General features: G+C 52.9%; 1 protein-coding gene and 1 non-coding gene across 6 annotated transcripts in view; one reads left to right on the forward strand and one right to left on the reverse strand.

Moving 5' to 3' along the window:
* Window positions 1-10,063: 10,063 nt before the first annotated feature.
* Window positions 10,064-19,589, reverse strand: LOC101750765. Of its 2 annotated transcripts, none has more exons than XR_001469029.4 (3): window positions 19,409-19,589; window positions 17,877-17,966; window positions 10,064-12,099 (listed from the first exon to the last, which is right to left on the reverse strand). It is a non-coding gene; the product is annotated as an uncharacterized LOC101750765 (transcript). The 2 variants fall into 2 exon arrangements; XR_001469028.3 differs by lacking the exon at window positions 19,409-19,589 and adding an exon at window positions 18,609-18,713.
* ELFN1 (extracellular leucine rich repeat and fibronectin type III domain containing 1) overlaps window positions 18,904-19,741 on the forward strand; it is an 86,863-nt gene continuing 86,025 nt past the window's right edge. For all 4 annotated transcript variants that reach the window (XR_005839952.2, XM_046900993.1, XM_040647847.2 and 1 more), the window contains exon 1: window positions 18,904-19,002. The gene's annotated coding sequence lies outside the window, so the exon portion shown is untranslated. The remainder of the gene's footprint in view (window positions 19,003-19,741) is intronic.

Below are 19,741 nucleotides of genomic sequence, written 5' to 3' on the forward strand. Positions count from 1 at the left end.
GGAAAAGCGGCACATGGGGGGAGCTGTGACTCATGCAGGAATTGAAGTGATGAAGCAGAAGCCGCTATTACGAAGACTCAGAGGTGTTCAAAGACCTACTGGTGGAAAGGCAAAACCTTGGGCTTTTCAGCCTTGAAAGGCTCGTGCATTTGGGGGCTGGATGAGGGTCGTGCTCTGCTGAGCTCCTTTCCTGCTGCTAAGTCCTTCCCTCTGCTGCCAGCAGCAGTGCGGCGGAGCTGGGAGCTGAAGGCAGCGTATTTAAGCCCGATCAATGGGCGATCTGTTAAACCTTGAAATGGTGCTGCCTCCTTCCCCGTAACAGAAACTTTTATGATTTCTTTTCTCTTTTTTTTTTTTTTTTTTTTTGTTCCTGGAGACACTGAATCTGAATGAAGGAAAATGAGGAGAAAACGTGCCTGGTTTTTCCATTCCAATGAAGGAGCTGAAGGAGGCACCTACGTGTCTGTCATCATAGAAAACTCCTTGTTTTGATGGAGCCTTAATGGATTTTTCAAAAGGCTTTTTGAATGCCTCTCCCAGCCCTATTGGAAACGGTTATGTTTTGAAGCTGGCGCCTTGCCACGTCTATTTATGTTCAATATTGCCTTCAAAAATAGCATCACTTAAATCTTTTCCTAGTTATTCAGTGCAGCATTAATACATAGGGCGACGAGCTGGCCTTGCTTCTCCTATGCTAAGGAATGGGCTTTGGGGGAACACATCCAACTCCTCTCCCTAAAGATGGGTGAAGCTCCTGAGCTCCTACTGCCACACAGCCCATACTTGTGTTACTACAGAAAGGCTACCAGACATGCACACTGACAGCAGAGCAATGTTTACGGCTCTCATGCTATTAATCCCCTTGGCTGGAGATCCCCATCACCCCAAGGATCTCTGCTCTGGGGCTCCTGTTGATTTTCCACACCCAACCTGATTTGCTCTTGCTGCAATTTAAACCCGTGACATCTTGTCCCGCCTGCTGCAGCCACGGAGAACAGGCTGTTCCCTTCCTCCTGAAGGTTATCTTTTAAAGGCCTTAGGGACTTAGCGGTTAAGCTGGGGGAGAGACAAGGCTAACACCCCTCCTCTGCTATTTCTCAGGCTAAAGAAGGCAAGAGACCATTCCTTCTGTGGTGCAGAGCTGTCCAGACGCACCATATCACAACAGCAGCATTGCCCCACGTCTGCTGCTGCCCCAGGTCCTTTCTGGAGGAAAGGCCACTCCTCGATCCCCTCTCACCCTGGGTTGGAGCAGTCTGTGCCTCCCACTGAAATGCAGCACCCTGCTGTTATCTCCCAGTTTAAATTTCACCTCCACAATTGGTGCCGTTTCCCATTTTATCCAACTTGTCTGAATTATTTTGAATTCCAGCCCTGTCTCCAGTGTGTCCTTGCCATCCCTCCCTGATCGCTCTCGTCTGCATGCATAATCAACCTCCTCCTTCATCTGTCACCCGTGTCTTCAGTGCAAACACACAATTGAGCAGGAGGCAGGAGGACGTGCTGCCCACCCATCCATCTGATCCTATGGGGACAGCAGCCCCATGGGGACCTTCCAGGGGTCACAGCTGTTTCACTGTGTGCTTTTTAACTGAGGAGCCCCAAAAGGAAGGGACGGAGCTCTTAAGCCCAGAATGGTGGTTGCGGTGCAGCTCCCATCACTGCAGGTGGCTGAGGAGGCGACAGGGTGGGTGGATGGTCCTTTATGGGGCAGATAGAATCATAGAATGGCTTAGGCTAGAAGGGATCTTAAAGGCCATCTAGTTCCAACCCCTGTCCAGTTCCATCAGGTTCCATCCCCTCCTTGTTGGCTGCAGGATGAGCCGGATGCCCGGTCACATCTTGATCTTGAGAAATCCATTATCAGAGGGCATTTTTTTCCTCCAAAATATCCTTAACCCAAAGAGCGCTGCAGTGTTATCTCTCCCAGTGCCAAATTCCCCTTAATGAGGTTTATCCAGCTTTTCCAGCATGGCTTAATATTGTCCATCTGGACTGGCCAGAAAGGATCCTTTATTTTGCTAACATAATTAATAGCAATAAGCTGCCCATGGTGTGCGGTGATAATAGTATTGGTGCTGTAATGCCCCGCAGACAGAGCTTGGGATTTAGAGAAAGTTTCATTCTGTGTGCAGCGTTAGCAATTTCCCCAGCTCCCTTCCTGAACAGTTTCTCTATTTCACTTCCTATGCTGGAATTATGCCTCCTGCTGTTTACATTAAAAATGCATTATACATGTGTTGAAAACATTGAGTTCCATGTTGCTGGCAAGGAAGGAAGCTGTTATGTTTAAGAAGTGCTCTCTTATATTATTATCACTTTTGTTTAATTCAGTAGGATTATTTCCTCTAATTCCAAAGCTGGGAACAGACTCCTGTAAATATTCTTCCCACTAGCCAATTTCTTTATCGTCCAAACCCACGTCTAAGCTGATGTGCTTATGAACTGCCATATCATCCCGTTAAAATGCTGATTTCCCTCTGTTAGCTTTCTCCTGTGCATTGGATCAAAAATATAAAAGGAAAAGGTAATGTCATTTAAAAAGAGCTCTAAAGGGCTTGCTGGAGCACGGCGGAGCGCAGATTTATGCCAGCAACAGAGCAGTGCCAGGCTGCGAGGTGCTGAGCTGTCTTAACTTCCCCCAAAGAGCCACATGACCTTGGAAGATATGGGGCTGAGCATCTCTGCACCTGTGAAGACTGGAGGTTCAGATGCACCATACCGTCCTCAGCTCTATTTGTAAGAATGGAAGGGATTATCTGTAGGACTCACTGCTGTCATGTGCAAGCAGAGGTGGCAGGACTGGGAGTTAAACCTGCATCTCTCAGACCCAGAGCTTTAACTACATGGACACTTTTATTCTTGATAATGTAACTCGGTCTGGGTAAACTGGAGGCCTAAAATGAAAAGTGGTAAAAGGAGGGCACAGCACAATGGGACAGAAATGATGAGTGGAGATTGGAATTAGAGTGTCAGAAACAAATGAGGTGTGAGAGGGACAGCAACAGGGAAGGGGAAAGGCAAAGAGAAGAGAAAAATGAGAGGAGAGGAGAGGAGAGGAGAGGAGAGGAGAGGAGAGGAGAGGAGAGGAGAGGAGAGGAGAGGAGAGGAGAGGAGAGGAGAGGAGAGGAGAGGAGAGGAGAGGAGAGGAGAGAAGAGAAGAGAAGAGAAGAGAAGAGAAGAGAAGAGAAGAGAAGAGAAGAGAAGAGAAGAGAAGAGAAGAGAAGAGAAGAGAAGAGAAGAGAAGAGAAGAGAAGAGAAGAGAAGAGAAGAGAAGAGAAGAGAAGAGAAGAGAAGAGAAGAGAAGAGAAGAGAAGAGAAGAGAAGAGAAGAGAAGAGAGGTGATGTGCTGCTCAGTAGCACCTCTTGCAGACCCAGGAGCTGTTTGTGGAACACAGGCAGCAGGTGGCTCGGTGTGCTCTGCTCTGCAGTGCAGGCAGATCATGGGGATCGTGGGTGTTGTTTGTGGCTGTTCCTACAACGTGATGGAGGCCGTGTTGGGCTGCAGAGCTCAGGGGATGAGCAGCAGCCGTGGCATGGCAGCTGGCAGCAGTGCACTGGGGAGACTGGCGGGGCTGCGTGTCTGTGCAGGTGAGCTGGGAGAGGAACACTGAACATCCCGAATATCCCAAAGATCCCAAAGATCCCAAAGACACCAAATAGCCAGAATTTCAGAGCCTGTCCCTTTCTTCTGGGGCAGAGACAGGGCACAGGGTGACTCTCACAGCTCAGACCTCCGGTGCTCTCCCCAGCACAGCATGTCCAGCAGCACAGAGGCAATTATAGCCCAGCATGGGCTGCCCATGGCCTCTCCTCCCTCAGGAATGCAATAACACATCGGGTAGATCTCCTTAAGCATTCACCAAGCCACTGTTCTATACTAGAGGGAAATAACCTTGTGCTGAGCAGTTCAATTGCCTGGTGCTAATATAACAGGAGAAAGCCTATTAAATGTTATGCTGGAAGGCTCCTTCGGGTCCACAGTAGCTTCTCCCTCTTTTTTTCCTATCGTTTTCCTTTTTTCTTTCTTCTTTTTTTTTTTTTCCCCTTTCCTCCCCCGCTTTGCTTCCTTCCCTTTCCGTTTCCCCTTCCCCACAGACCAGAAATGAACTACAGAAGTAAACTGAAGGCAGAGATAACACTGCCCGTATGAAATGAGACTGCAGAACAGCTGGCAGCATCGCCTGTGGCCGTGCGCCCGCTCACTGCCGGGTCACACCCGCATTTCTGTCCCAGCTCTCTCTGCACACTGCAGTTCACTACAGCTCTGCTCACATCTCCCCCAGAAAAAAATCCCTTACCAAACACCTGAGGAGTTTCTCCTGCACTGTGCAATAATTTCTTCAGCTTCTTGCTGTAGGAACCTCCGCGGTGGGGCTGCTCCTGGATCACCTCCCACATCCCGAGGATGTGATCTGCAAAGACAACGATGTCTCACCCACTCTGTACGTTGGCCAAGGCAACATCTGGTCCAGCAGTGGCTGTCCCCTCACCCTGTAGAAGCTCTCTGGCTCTGAGCACTCGCTGTTAATTGAGGAGCAGGAAGGGAGCAGCCTGCTCATCCATCACCTGGGTGAAAACCCAGAGGAGCAGCACCACACTGACACCGTTCCTTCCCCATTGAGCTGCACAGAGGCGGGTTTAATTCAGTGAGATGAGGGACTTGCCCTGCTGAGCAAGGCCAGCACAATAGCTGGGCACTGAGATGGAAACTGGTGCAGTCAGTGCAGGGGCAATGTGATAGATCACTCCGTAAGGTGGTGACCTCACGTAAAGGGTGGCTTTTTAAAGAAGTGATTGCTTAAATCAGCTAATCTTGTGAAGGTCCCTAAGCATCCACAGGTCTGTGTACATCTCCTCGGGCAGAAAGAGATACCTATTGACCCTCTGCAATTAGTACCCCTGGCTTAACAGTCTTTACCATTCCTCAGGGCTCCTGTGAGATGAACAGCTCCATCTGCTGACCCACGGCAAAGGCAGCTCTTCCTGGGAGGCGATCACATGAGAGAAGAGAAGCAGAAGAGGAGCAGACATGGGCTGAGCCCCACACTCCCATCGCAGCTCCTGCAAGGGATGCTGGGTCTCTGGTGCTGCTGCAGCCCCTGTGGGATGCTCGTCCCCCAGCCTTCCCCACTCAGCCCCTGCGCTCTTGCTGCTTGCATAACCACATTCTTCACATCTCAGTGACTTGCTCAGGGTCTGGGCAGGCGCACGTGAGCTGAGCTGAGCTCACTGCCGGCGCCTTGAGGGGAAGCAGGGACATCCATGCATGTAAAGGCATCAGCTCTGGAGTGAGACCTCCTCCTGACCCACTAAGCATTGGCACGGGTGAGCGGAGAAACCACTCCCGACACGCTCTGCCAACCCAGCATTCTGCAAGGGATCCATTCAGAGACTTTAAAGATCCAACAGCTGGGCTCTGACTTCAAATAAACCATCCTCCTGCCTTTGCTGTCATCAGGGGATGTGACGAGGGCACTGTGATGGCCAAACCCCAGATGCTGTCTCTGTTTCTCCGCATGGATGTGTCTGGGGACCCCTGGCAGGGAGGTGAACGTGTCCTGGGAGCAGAGTTCTATGGCTGGAGGAGGAGGAGGGCTGCTGCTGCTGCTGTTACCTCCAGGTGCAAGAGGAGCCCCAAGTGCTGCACATGGCTCCTGTCCCTCCTGGCCACCCTTGCAGGGCACCAGGACAGGCACTGTTCCTGGGGGATGCTCATGCACCGTTCCCCTTGAGGACTGAGCTAACCAGCCACTGGATGTCATTATTGCTCCAAACAAATGCATTGAGTAGTCTATTCCAGACCTCCAAAAAAAAAACCCTGACGTTTTTCAGCGTTCAGTAGGGAGAGCTTGAGATGTGTACCCTGAGACCACAGTGCCGCTCGCACCTCCCACACAGGGCATGGAGCTTTGGGCTCCAGGAGGACACGGTTCCATGTCATCTCCCTGCCCTTCCTGGGCATGACCTGCATGACCTCCTCATCTGGAGGGGTGACACTGTGTCACTGCAGCAACAGGACCGAGCAGGGGAGTGTCACCAGCCCTAGGAATTCACAGGTTCCTCACCCTCATCACTGCTCCTGTGGCTTTGCCTGTTGGTGTCAGCACTTCCCCAGCTCCCAGCTGTTCCCAGCCCAGGTACAGACAGCACAGCTCTCTTTGTTACACATGTTGCCCTTGGATGGGGTAGGATTAGGTCCCATTGAGCTCCCCTTGCAGTCAATGCCTTGCCAACAGTAACATTTCTTTGCAGTTGGCTGTGTCCCACTCAGGTCTTTGCTTTCCTTGCTTTCCACTCTATGGAAGGGGAAACCGAGGCACACACCTGGAACATCCCATGTGTGAGGTCACCGGATGGGGACCTCATCAGAGCTCAGTTCTGAGCTGCTTCAGCCATTATGAATTAACTAAGCAAAAGGGGAAGGTGAATTGGTAAACATACAGGTAAATATACAGGTATGTTAGGTCAGCTGGAGAGATTTTGGAGCAGTGAAGATGACACCATCCCTCCACTGCCACCAACCCTCACTAGGAAGGCAGGTTTAAGAAGCTAGGGGCCACATTTTGGAGAGGAAGGGGATGAAAATCCCAAGGAAACTGCTGTGTTCCTGCAGTTCTGACTCTAAGCTGTTTGATATTCTCTCTTTTTTAAGGTTTGCTTGTTTTAAAGCAACATTAATTGGAAAGATGCTGGAGTGTCAAATAGAAACCACTCCCTGAATAACCTCGCTAATGAGCATGTTATTAAAGCAGGGTTAGGAGTTCCCTAGAGGGCTCTCACTGGATAGGATTAAATTAAAAAAAAAATATCATCTAAACTAGAGAGAAAATCTCTGTTAGTCTGCAGTGATGAATATAGAGAAGTCCAATGAAAAATGGCTTTGAAAGGTTTAAGCATATGTCTTCCTATCTGGGACTAGTCTCCATCCCTCAGGGCTCGCTCGGGCAGGGAAGAAGGTTTTAATGAAGCAGAGAGTGGAGCAGCTGCAGCTCAGAGCCCAGCCAGCAGCTCTGCAGGCAGTCACAGCTCTGCGTCCCTCGTGCTCACAGGAAGGACAATCCCTGGTGCCACTGGGATGCAGAGTCAGTCCATGCAAGGTGATAGGTGTGAGGAACGGGGCAGCACAGGTGGGGCTGTCGTTGTTCGCTGTGATCATTTGTGGTGCTGAGCAGCGACCCCCTATTCCCCCACCTCTCCTGCAGGTCTGGAGGCATCTCAGGGAGCAGGGAAAGTGGCACCTGGGGCAGATGGGGCTGTGGGATGGGGTCACGGAGCTGCCCTATGCTGACAGTGGTGGGAGCTCAGGCATGGGGCAGGGATGCTGGTCCTCATCTCACCCTGTGGGGATGCTGGTCCCCATCTCACCTCTGTCTCCAGGCAGCCACAGTTCTGAATGCTGTAGCAGCTTTGGGGAGGGAATCATACAGAGAGGTTTTGTGGTCCCAGGTCCCCTCCCTTCTTCTGGAAAGGATGTGGGAGGATTTAGGGCAAGAAAGCTGTTCTCATACCATCTGAAGACAGGCATGAAATCCTTTAGCAAAGCTTCCCTGCAGGCGATGATGACTTCCAGAGAAATCCCAGCCTCTCTGTGCCTCGCTCGTGCTTCCCATCTGGAGGGGGTGGGCAGTGGGGTGGGGAGGTCGGCCCTGCCCCAGCCGTGCAGGGCTGCTTACCGTGCCTGCAGCCATGGAGCTTAATAGCTCGAGGCCATCCTTTGCTTACGCTGCTGCGGATCACATTTTCAGGGCAAGCGTGGCTGCCTGGCCCGCTCCTGCCCGGATACCGGGGCTCTGCAGCAAGCATCTCTTTGGAGAGGATTTTGTCCGTGTGCAGAAGGAAGTGTTGTGCCTGCTTTTGCAAAGCGCCGTCTGACAGGCTGATGCAAAACATGCCAGCACCAAGCTGTGACTCTAAACCAAGAGAGGGAAAACACTGTATTTTTATTCTCTCTGCTGCGGCGGTGAGTTGGGTTCGTTTCTTTACTCATCCCCCCCCCCCGCCTTCTCTTTGCCTAACACAGCTCCTGCGCTCTGCCCTCTGCGGTCCCCTCCCCGGGCTGCTGCCAGCAATCAGACGGAGTGACAGCTCCCAAACTCTCCAAGTTAACAAGTTCGAGAGCTGATGATTAACTAGATTCACAAAGTTGATTGGGAAAAAATAGGGATATAAATAAATATTCCTGGAGATATTCCACCCCCTGTAGTCATGAACTTTGAATAATTGGAGGGAATTATGCTGAGTACTAATCAAAAGGGTGGTTTTTTTTTTTTCTTTTTTTCTTTTTTTTAATTTGCTAATTACTGCTGGGTTTCATCAGTGTCAGACTCTAATCATCTCAAGACATGTTAATTGACCCTTGGGAGTTGTTTATCTGATGCCGAAAGTTTTAGATGGGGTCACACAAAGAAATGCAGTCACTGAGGTTGCTCATTGCCCACAGCTCTGCAGGAGGGGACTGCTGGGGAGCAACGGGGCACTGTGTGCAGCCCCTCCTGGGCTCCGCTCCGTCCCCTCTGCACGTCATCTCTTTGCCACATATGCAGATGCCTCAATGAGCTCAGACTCAGAACCTTGCAGGTGGGTCATCTTTGCCACGTCTTTGCCTCTTCCTTAAGCCAAGATGGCTTTTTTCCTTTATTATTACCCCAAATGTCACTTCCAGGGCAGTTCTCAGCCTGCCTGCCTCCCGTCTCCAGGGTCCCATTCATTAAACCAGAGCACACGGGCATTAGTGGGATAAAGGCAGCGTGGTGTGCAGCAGGGAGGCACCGGGCTAATGGTTCACAGAGGGAGAGGTTTCTGGAATGACAAGGTTTTCATCATATAATATTTTAATTAATGACCTTGCTGTAAAAATTAGTCTTATGCTAATTGAATGCTCTGGAGATGCAATCCTGGGAAGCATCCTCAATCCAGAAGCACGTAACATCATAGCAGAGGACCTGGGTGATCTCGACACGAGTAGAAGTGATTAAATCGAAGGCAGCCGGCACAGCAAGGTCGTACACGGCAGGAAGGAGAAGGTGAATTTCTGCTGTCAGCTGGGAATGGAGCAGGAGGAAAAACAACGGAGTGACCCAGTTAATGGTGGGTGAATGCTGCCCGGCCCATGGCACGGCTCCGTGGTGTCCATCACAGCCAGGGGGAGGGATGTGCTCAAAGCAGGAGGGCTCCAGGAGGGGTCACCCCATGGCATGGAGGGCTCTGTGCTCATCCCATTCTTCGGCGTTCCCCTATGGGTGTGCGAAGCCCCAGTGGGCTGCAGGGGAAAGGGATGGGATTTTCAGGGAGGCACCGTGAGCAGAGGGCTGTGCCCAGGGCTGAGTTCTGCCGCCCCCATGGCAGTGATGGGGTGGCCACACTCCTCTCCTGACTCCTCGCCTCCCACCACCTCTCTCCTCTCCTCTCCGCTCCTCATTGTCATTTTGATTCCAGGATAATTCTGATCAGTTTATGATATGTGGCCATCCTTTCATTACAGAAAAACACAAACCCGGCTGTGACACCTGGGTGTTATTGGCTTAAGGCATGCACGAGGGTGTGTGTTTATTCTGAGTGTTTATTCGATCATTTTCATTCTCCTAATTCCCTCCTTCCCATTTTCCTTTCTCTCTTTATTACACTGCTGAGTGTTGAAGGCCCTTGCAATAGGAATACACTTTCTAGGTGATATTTCTTGATAAAACCCATCATTTATTACCATTTCTCCCCACCAGTAAATGCCAGGCTCACTCTCTCATGTGTTCTAAGCTCAGTTTAACATCTTTGCTGGTGGAGCCACGACAGACACACATCAATCCAGGCTCAGATCCTTCCCTCCCATTCACTTAAGCAGTTCATCTGAAAGCAGAGGTAACGATGCCTATAGGAGACAACTGAGCTGTTGTTTACCATGCCATCGTTCCGAGGAAAAGCCTTTTTGGTTAAATACACAAAAATAACTAATGACATTAATATAAACACATACTTTAACCGCTGTTTAAAGCTGTCACTGGGTTAAAAAAGAAAGAAAGAAAGGAAAAAAAAAAAAGAATGGTGCCGCATCCCAAATGCACAATAATTATGTGGTAAATCTCTTTATTACAGGGTGTCAATCAGGGGGTGGTGGAGCTGGGAGTGGAAGCGCTCCGCAGCTCTGCTGATGTTTGTTGCACAGCACAGAGCTGTCTCGTCCCACACAGCTCCTGGAGGTCCGGGCACGTGCTCCAGGTGAGCAAATTAGGGAAGGAGGTGGTTCTGCCAATGGTCCATCCTGGCTGGAAGGAGAGCACACAAAAGCTCGTCCTGCCCGTGCGCATCGCTAGGTGATGCTCAGCGCACCCCCAGCTCGGTGTCCAGGTGGTGCCTGCAGATGTTGTCACTGCTGGTGCTGGTCCTCCTGGTGAGGACAGCCGCACACGCCAGCTGCACTCATCCTCTCCCCACGCTGCCTGGCAAGCCATGGGATGCTCCCTGGGGTGGCCTGGACTCGTTCTGCAGACCCAGTGTCTCTGGAGGGGTTACTTGGGGTTGAGCTTCAAGCCAGCGGAGTATGGGCTCTTCCATCAGTTGCCGCTCAAACACAAAGAGCCCCTCCTTCCCACCGGAGCTCTGTGCCCCATTTACCTGCCCTGTTCCAGGCTGGGAGCTGGAGAATGGATGCCAGCACCGAAGCCTGTGGGAAGCAGCAGGAAGCTGAAGAGTGCAATGTATCCCACCTGGCAAAGGGCTTCTGCTCCATCCCTCCTGCTCTGCTGCTACCGAGATGGTGGTTACATCACTGCTGCTTCCTGCAGCTCCCGTGTTTCAGCAGCTCTCAGAGGGCATGATAGCAAATCACCCTGGGAGCCGTCTGTGATAAAAAGTGCAATACAAACAGATAATATCATCATACTCCACTATTAACAGGCTTAAATCCCAAGGATGGGGAGAAGTTCCTGTGGAGAGCAAGCTATCTCTCAACCACTTCTGCTGCAATTTAAAAGCACTCCCCAGCCTGGCAAGGCTAATTTCACATCTCTTCTGCTCTGGGTTATCGATCTGGGTTTCTCCCTGTGTGAAGCCTGAGCCCTCCGTGACTGATGATGTTCACTGGGGGGGTTCTGGTTCTCACTGCCCCTATGGGGCGGGATGGAGGTGCCCAGCTGTGTCCCACTGTTGGGTCTGTGCCTCACTCACCTCATCTCCCATCCATTCGTGGGTCTCTGCAGCTACTCGGGGGGGTGATGTAAGCTGTCCCTTTGTGATGGGACAGATGATGCCAGCAGTAATGCCCACAGCCTCGCAGGGAGGAATAGCTCCTGGGCTGCACCTCATGGAGCAGATGTTGTGGTCTTTGACTGTTCTGTATGGAGGAGTGTCATGGGTGAGGGACCCGTAAGGATCCTGGAGTCCAACTCCTGAATGGATGGAGGGAGAGAAGAGTTATCCTGACAGGGGGACTGCAGGAGGACTGAGGAGCTGCAGCTGCTGCTATGGCCCCGTGTTGCCATCAGCCCCACCACTCGCTCAGGGCACGAGCTGGGCCCCAGTTCACACCCCACTTGTTTCCAACTGCTTTGAAGTCCCTGCCTTTCTCTTTATCACTCCTTCCACGGTGGGGGCTTTTCCCCCACTCAGTGTTGTTTCTCTGCTCATCTCCGGTGCAGACAAGGCAGGAAACGTATTCTCAATATATTAATTAGAACTTCTTTGCAGCAGAACATCTGCATGGGGAGCGATAGATAGATCACCGAAGTGTGTGCGCGCGTGTGCGTGCGGTGCAGGCTTCCAGATAACGCATTGCTTTGCATAATGTATTCCAGCCAGCGCAGCAATAATTTCCATAGCCTGTGATCTTCAAGTACGCGATTATAAATCTGCGGCCCGGCTCCACGTGACCCAGCCATTAGATTACTGCCAGATAAACCTCCCGGAGCTGTAGGAGGTTTGGGTCTCCATCAGCTCTGCCTCAATGGGCTCTGTGGGCTGAGACCAAACGCTCGGGTTGGTTCCATCCCGCCGTGCCAAAGCCATTGGTCTGCTCAGGTGTTCGTCACTCTCGGCTGTCTGGGGAGAGGACGGTCTTTGCCAGTGGTGCTATTCAGTTTCCTGGTTGTACACTTCGTGTAGGTTTAGCTTGAAAGATAATAAGATAAAAAAACAGAGACATCCCAGTCAATAAGAGGAAACCTCAGAGGCTTTTTCCATCTTGCATCTGTCATACTTTGTTGATATTTTAGCTGCAGAGCACTTGACAGCTGGTTGTAATACTCATTTCCTCCTTTGAGAGAATTAAATGACAAACATTTCATTTATCCCAAGGAGGATTCCCCAAGTGACCCGTGGAAGAGGCCCCTTTATAGCAGCTGGACCGAAGTGGGAGGGACTCAGAGCCCCCTCCACCTGGGACTGATAAGTGATTTTGTCCACTTTCCATCCCCGTTACCTCTTTTCATCCATACACCACCTCCGTGCTGTCCATCCTGGTCACTGAGGGCCACAACCCTCCGCCGGCACCCAGTAACGTCCCAGAGCAGCCCCGCATTGGGCACTGCTCCGCTGAGCAATGGTACGATTGGGAATGGCAATGGGAGCACTCCTTGGGACGCTGCTTCCCTGCCTGTTTAGCCCCTTAACGTCCTGACCTGCTAATGGTTAATGGCATTAACCAACATCAAGCAAAAGCTCCCTTACCTGTGCCAAGGGCAGGCTGCTGCTCAAAGCAGCACAGTAATTATGTATAGCCCAAGTAATTATTTTTGTCACATCTCCTGGCAGGAGACAACCATTTGTGGGATGGGTTTAGCTACCTCCAGCAACGCGCCTATGTCTTATTTACCCAGAACAATGCGCTCAGCGTGATTTTTTTTCCATCTCCTTTTTCCTTCTACCATCATTTTCAGCCCACACCGCTTTTAATTCAGCAAGGCAAATCAAGATTCGGAAGGGAGGCTGCAGAAATCCTCCCAGCTCCCATTCACTGAGCAGAAAACCCCTTTTCCCTGGGGTCTGTTGGCGTTGCCAGCAGTGCTGGCAGCAGGCTCTGCCCTTTCCTAAGGGGGGTTGGGTCTCAGGGGAGGAATAACGCTATGTTGGACGGCGGTTGTCAGCGTGTGGCTGTGTCTCTCCATGGGATGCTCTCGCAGTTTGCAGCCTCCGAGTCCCGCGTTCCTCTCTCCAGGCTGTGCTCAGCCAGCCCAGGGCCGCTCGGGGCAGCAGAGCAGGGCTCCCTGCTGCGGGGATACGGGGGAAGGAGAGGCACGGAGTGACTCATCACTGAGCCGCCTCCCCACTATTCGCGTTTGCCTTTCGCTCTTTCCAGCCTTCAAATAAAGGAGGAACTGAGATGATGTCATTAATCCTCAATTTGGTAGGGTGGATATCTGGATTCACGGCTGGATTTCCAGTTTGTAAGCTTCACCCAGCTTACAGATTTTGGAGCCGGAGAGTTTAAGTACCAACAGCTGTGCCCTAACCTATCCTGCTTTGTTGCTTCCCCCACACACTGAAGCAGTTCTCTGCTTTTTCCCCTTCTCCCTTTGGTCTGAAACACGAGTGACCCTAACACAGCCCGTCTCCCAGGGGCAATCAGACCATCCCACAGCCAGTTCCCTGGGCTGCGCTTTCCTTTCTGTAGGCATCTTGAAAATGCAGCTTGGAGATTCTGGCACGGTCTCCCATGCTGGATTTAGCATCCCGTGCCTGCTGTGTTTGCTGTGGAATTGCACAGCCTTGAAAGACAGACATTATTACTATTTTGCATGGGGACAGCCTATGAGCTGTTTAATACACGAGTGCTCACTCAAAGGTGTCCTTTCATTTACTGCTGCCGCCATCAGCAGCCTATAAAAGTTGAGGGTGCCTCAGGGAATTGTGTGAATGTGCTCACCTCGGTGGTGATCCCAGGTCTCTGCATCACGTCAGAGCATCACCAGTTCTCCCCACACTGTCTTTCTCCCTTCTCCTTCCTCCTCCTCTAAGCCTGCTTTGCTGTAACTATTGCAAAGGATTTAGTTGGGGGGACAGTGCTGTTCAAAGCCCTTTAATTTGAGGGATGCTCATTCACTCTGCTCCAGCCTCAGGTCAGCTAAACAAATACATGCAATCCTCCTCCACCTGTGGGTGATTTTCCTTGGCCAGTAGTTAGGGACAGCTGAGGCTGGGTGGGGTGAGGGCTGATTGCCTGGAATGGGAGAGGGGACAGCTGGGGGTATGTGCTGCAGGAGGGAGCCAGCTGGGGGGGGACGGGGGGGTTCAGCTGCAAGAAATGAAGGGCTTTTGGGGCTGGGACTCAGGTGAAGCCCAAGCACACCCCACAGAATGGCTGTTATCCCTCCGGGTGCCCCACACACCCCCACACTGTGCCCTGTGATATTCCCCCAGGCAATATTATGGGATATTCCACCGCATTAGCAAGTCCAACTTGTTTTTACTGCCCAGTGTCTCTCTGTGCAATATTTCACTGTCTCACTGGCTATTATCCTGGCGGCACGAAGTCCCATTGAAATTCATGGTGCAAGTTGCCCATTTGTTTCCTTTGAGCTTTGCAGGGTTGTTCTGTGCAGCTTTATGCATATCATTTTTGCTATGCAAAGCGCGGGTAACGATTTTACCTGCTCTCTTTCAAAGCACTAGATAAAGCCTGTCCCCATGCCTTAGACTGATCTTAGAATATTTGTTCTAGTGGTGGGGAAGGATGAATCAGAGCTCTTGGGGAGTGTGCAATCCGATGCTCTGTAAATAAAAGAAAGTCATGTTGCATCTACGTGTCCCCGGGGCAGGCGTGTGCTCCCTGTCAACCTTTCTTGCTAGGGTTTGTCTTCAGGGATGGCTCTGGCAAAGCCAAGTAGCTTCATCTCAATGACAGCCCTGGAGCAGAGTCGCTTGGTTTGGCCGAAGCCACTGATGAGCTCGAACCAGCTCTGCCTTTTAAGGAACAGATGAGGTCCCTCGTGCATGACAAGGCAAAACTCCTTGAGCAAAGGGTCACCAGGAGTGTAGAACTGGAGGCACAGCAACAAAGGAATGCTTTTGCTGTGAAGCCCTTCAGACCTGGGCTGGCTTGCCTCTATCACCATCCCACAAAAGGCTAAGCTTGGTGTACCAACGACACACCTTCAGCATCCTAAATGAGGCCCCCAGATGAGCAGCCACACATGAAAGCAAAGAGTCACAATGTCTGTGCTGGGGTCTCTGCATAAACCAAAGGGGCAGAGAGATTTTTTTTCTCTGCATCAGTGGTGTCTACAAGCCAAGAGTTGTTCACCTAGGAGATTTGGGAGTAACACCAAACACACATTGGAGAATTTCTCGGTCTTTTCATGGACAATGCATGTATGAGAGGGAGGAAAAAGAAAAAAAGCCAACGCCTTAAATAAGTTATTCCTTGTGAATAATTCCCTCTGTTTACTTGCCTGGAGGTCTTCAGGTGTAAGGTGCTATATAATCAGCACTACATCACATGCCAGGGTATCCAGAGAGCCCAAAAGAAACCATCACAGAGTTCAGCACCGGTGGGATGCATCCCCTGGGAGGACACCCAGCCTGTGCTGCCCTGAATGCAGAGCCACAGGCGTGGAATCCATCATGAGCTGTGGGGATGCAGGCAGGGCAGGGCAACGGCAATGAGCATCACTGGAGTAGGACCCTCTCCCCCTGGGCCGTGGGCTGCCAGAACCCCCTGTCCTCAATGTCGGTTCCTTCCACTGATGTAAAATTGACTTTTTGAAAGTTTCAAAGACAAAAAGGGAAATCAGAACAAATGGGAATCCATAAAAACACATCCAGGCTGCCAAGTCTACAGCAGCCACAATTTGCAATGGATGAGATATTAACACCCTGAAAAATTGGGGTAATGATGTGCAGTAATATTTGTCATCACCAAGGCTGAGTACGTTAAACAAAACCGTTCTGAAATACAGCTTCTGCCCGAGCCTGGTAACTCCTTCCCAGATGTAAATATCAGTGTTGTTTTCCAAGCGTTCCTTAAATACCATAAGGCTTTCCTCTACTTACAGCACTAACAGCCCGTAAAATGTCATTTTTTGTTTTCTAATTAGTCTGATGATTTTTAGATGGGATTTGACAGCAACAGCTAAGAAGCATCTCAGCCTGCAAAAAATTCTCCCTGGGATGGTAAGTCACCCGCAGCTGCACCACGGAACCACACGACAGCTCCTCTGCACAGCAATGGGATGGAAATTCAGCTCTGCTCACCCCTGGGGCTGGGGATGCCAACTGCTGTGGGGGTGCGGTGGGAAAGGGGTGCTGGCCATCCCACAGGGAGCTTCTCCGTCGCTCATGGCCCATTTTGGATGGGAGCACGGAGTTTGGCTCTCACCATGGGTCCGTGCTGTAATGGGGCTCACATGCAGGGTTCGGGTACTCATGATTTCTAAGGGATCTGGCTTGCCCAAGGTCACACCATTCAGAAGCACCGATGTCCTTCTCTAACTGAATCCCTCCTGCACAGACAAATGGAGCACTGCCCAGTCTGCTGTTGGCCAGCACTTCCCTTGCAGGTGATGTTACAAAAGGCAGCAGAGGAGCTCTGTTCCCATGCCTCCTCCACGTCACCGGGAGAAGCAGCCAATGCTTTATTAACCACCCTCTCCCTCCTTTACTGCTGGCTGAACTGGGTTAGGGCTTCTCAAACCTGCTGTGTCAGTCTTCTGCTGGTAGAGGGGAACAGCCAGCATGTCTGTCCTGACCCCAGACACCTTTATCACAGCATCTGAGCAAGGCTACATCTTTTTCTCCTTCCTGCCTTTAATAATATTATCAATGTCTGGTTTGGATTTTTACTAAATATAGGGCTAGAGGCTGGGGTGGTATCACTTCCTCCCAGACAAATTAGAACGGCCTGTTTAGAAGTACCTATACTTACTTTTATTTGCTTATCTTGCAAGTTGTTTGATTGCCCGCCACTGTTCCACCTCTGCTTGGCCTGGCAGCTTGTACTGGTGCTGCCTTAAAGCCCACCCCAATCCATGGGTGAGCCTGGAGATTTGGGGCTGCTCTTCCAAATCAGCCCCGGGTAGCTGAGCTGCATGCTAGGGGATGCAAAGAGCCTTTTGCAAATCATCCCTCCCTGCTGAGCTCCGTGGGTGAGGACCTGCAGTGGAACACAGCATTGGTGGCATCCTTGTCCCTTGCAGGTACTTCTCCCTCCAGCAGCCAGGAAGGGAAATGGAACAGCTCGGTGATGCTCAAGAGTGTTCAGCAAAGGCAGAGAATGGACAGGACCTCTTATCTCCATCCTCCCAGGAAGGTGCCAGAACCCACGGTGCCCTCCTGCCTATTTCATCTCACTGCCTGCAACCTGCCCACCCACTTATTCACTCCAAGCAATTACGAGAGGATCCTCTGACTTCAGGGCACGAGCCCATGAGGCATGCAAGAAATGGGTTATCCCTCCTCCAGGGACTCAACGATCCTTAAGGGTACCTTCCAACTCAAGATATTCTATGATACTATGAATCATGGATGGAGGGTCCCCTTGCTTTAAGAATGAGTCCAGTTGGTAGCAGGGAAGGGAACGAGGACAAGGAAGAGGAAAAGAAAAGGAGGAGAGAAATGGGAAAGAGAAGAACCCCAGAGCAACCAGCTCACACAGAAACCAAGCCCTGCAGCCTCCCCAGCAGGCCAGAGGCCACGCCAGGGCTGTGGAGCAGCTGATGAGCTCCTCCTGCCCCAGCCTCTCCACCACACAGGGCTTCCTCCTGCCTTTTGGTGAGTGCTTCCCCAGGGTGTGTGCCATGCCAGGTTGCCAGCTGCTGTTTGGAGAGAGGCCACAGCCTGCCTGTTCGCCGGCTGTCTCCCAGTTCTATTACTCCACGCTTCAGGCTTTTGGCTGCATTGTTGTTGTTGTTGCTATTAAGCTGAAAGGAGTGACATTTCTTTCCCGCACCCACCTTCTCTGTCTCCGCTGCCACATCCCTGCAGGGCTGCACAAAGGACTTGCTGGGTTTTGGGGACACCTTGGGATGTCATGAAGCACAGTGCTAGGAGAGAGGGAAAAGCACTTTTATTCCAGGGGCAGACACACTTCAATCACTCTGAAGTTTCATGCTGTGCTGATGAAAAAGCATTAAAAGAGGCCCTGTGAGTACAGGATGGCCATCTCTGGGGCAGGACAGCGCATGGGGAGGGCTGAACATGGGGCACACTGGCTACAACCAGGGCTTGGGGAACCTGGGGTGCACCAGGAGATGTGAGCAGGTGTTTTGCTGCAGCCTCGTTGCTGCCCCAGCTGCACCTGCCTGCATACCCCCTGCTGCCCCCTACCTGATTAGGCTCAGCTGGAGCCACTCCGACCCACAGAGGGTCAGGATTGGTGCGAGGGGCAGCTGCCACATACGGACATGTTCACACATGTGCCTCCAGACACGCGCTGCTGCACACGCACCCACAGGTCTCACTGTCACACCTACACGCAGATAGCCCAGCGTGCACACACACACACACGCTCGCCTCCATCACGCACACACAGCCCTCTGCTCCCCCCGCCGCCAGCCCGGCTCTCCCTGCCAAGCCGCTTATTGCTCCATGCGGTGACCGCCCGGCAGCACCGAGCCGAGTCGCACTGAGCCCAGGTGCACTACCCTGAACTGAACCGAACCGAACCACACCGAGCCGCGGCATACCGAACCAATTACATCCGGACCGGATCGTGCTAGACCGAACCGAACTGCTCCGCGTCGCGCTCCTCGCCCGGGTCGCCGCCGAGCCGAACCGAGCCGAGCCGTGCCAGGCGGGTCCGCGCCGAGCCGCTGGGAGCCCCCCGGGCCTGGCAGAGCTGCCCGGCGCCGCCTGCACGGGCAGGGCTCTCCGCCTGACGCAGTGAGGAGCTGCAGCCCTGCTCTTCTCGGAGGCCGACTCCAGCGCTGGGATTTGCTCGGCTCCGGCTGCGTTTCCCTGCCCGCCTCCCGCTCCCGGCCCGCCCGCCTGGAGGGGCGCGGGGAGCCGCAGCCGCGGGTGCGCCCGCCGCCCCTCGCCGCACCTCGGGGCTGTGCGCGTCGCCGACCGCCGCCGGAGCAGGTAGGTACCCCTTCAACCGTCATCCCCCAACCCCACCGGCCCCGGTTCGGGCCGAGCCCCCCGTCCCTGCCCCGCCCCGGAGCCCGCAGAGCCGCGGGTGCCCGCGTAGCCCCCGGTGGCCGCTCCGTGTCGCCAAACTTTTCGCCGCTGCGAGCCGGGGCTGGGACTCCGGCGAGGGATGCTTCGGGGCTGGGAGCGGAGAGCCCTCCCCGCCGCGATCGGGAGATCCCCGGGTTTGGCTGAAGCCTCTCTTGATCCCCCGCGTAGCGGGGAGAGGTCGGGCCCGGAGCGCTCTGGGGAGCCCCGCCGTGTGCCCTTCTCCGCCCCCCCCTCGTCGGGGTACCCCACTTCGGGGTCACCCCAGCGCTGTGGGAGCGGCCCGGGGAGTCCCTGCTGCAAGCGGTACCTGCGGGAAGCCGAACCCCCAGTGACCCCATCCCCTGGGGTGAGCGGGGTGGGGGCTGCGGGAGGGCCGCTGCCAGCTCTGCATCCCCCCCGGCCCCGCCGTGCGCTTCCACGTTCCCACGCCGGCAGTTCTGATCTGCCTCCCCACACGCTCTTCCCTTCAGCGGCTATTTCCGTCCTCCAGACACGCTCCGCACATCGAGATTTAATTAAAGAAAATTAGTGGAGGGGGGCGGTGGTGATTGGATGGGGGGACCGCGTGCATCCGGGGCTGCTCCCGGCCCCGCGTCCCCGCCCGGCCCCATCGCGGTGCTGCCCGGGGAGCGGCTGTGAG

This window comes from Gallus gallus, chromosome 14 (genome assembly GCF_016699485.2).
Source record: "Gallus gallus isolate bGalGal1 chromosome 14, bGalGal1.mat.broiler.GRCg7b, whole genome shotgun sequence".
NCBI lineage: Eukaryota > Metazoa > Chordata > Aves > Galliformes > Phasianidae > Gallus > Gallus gallus.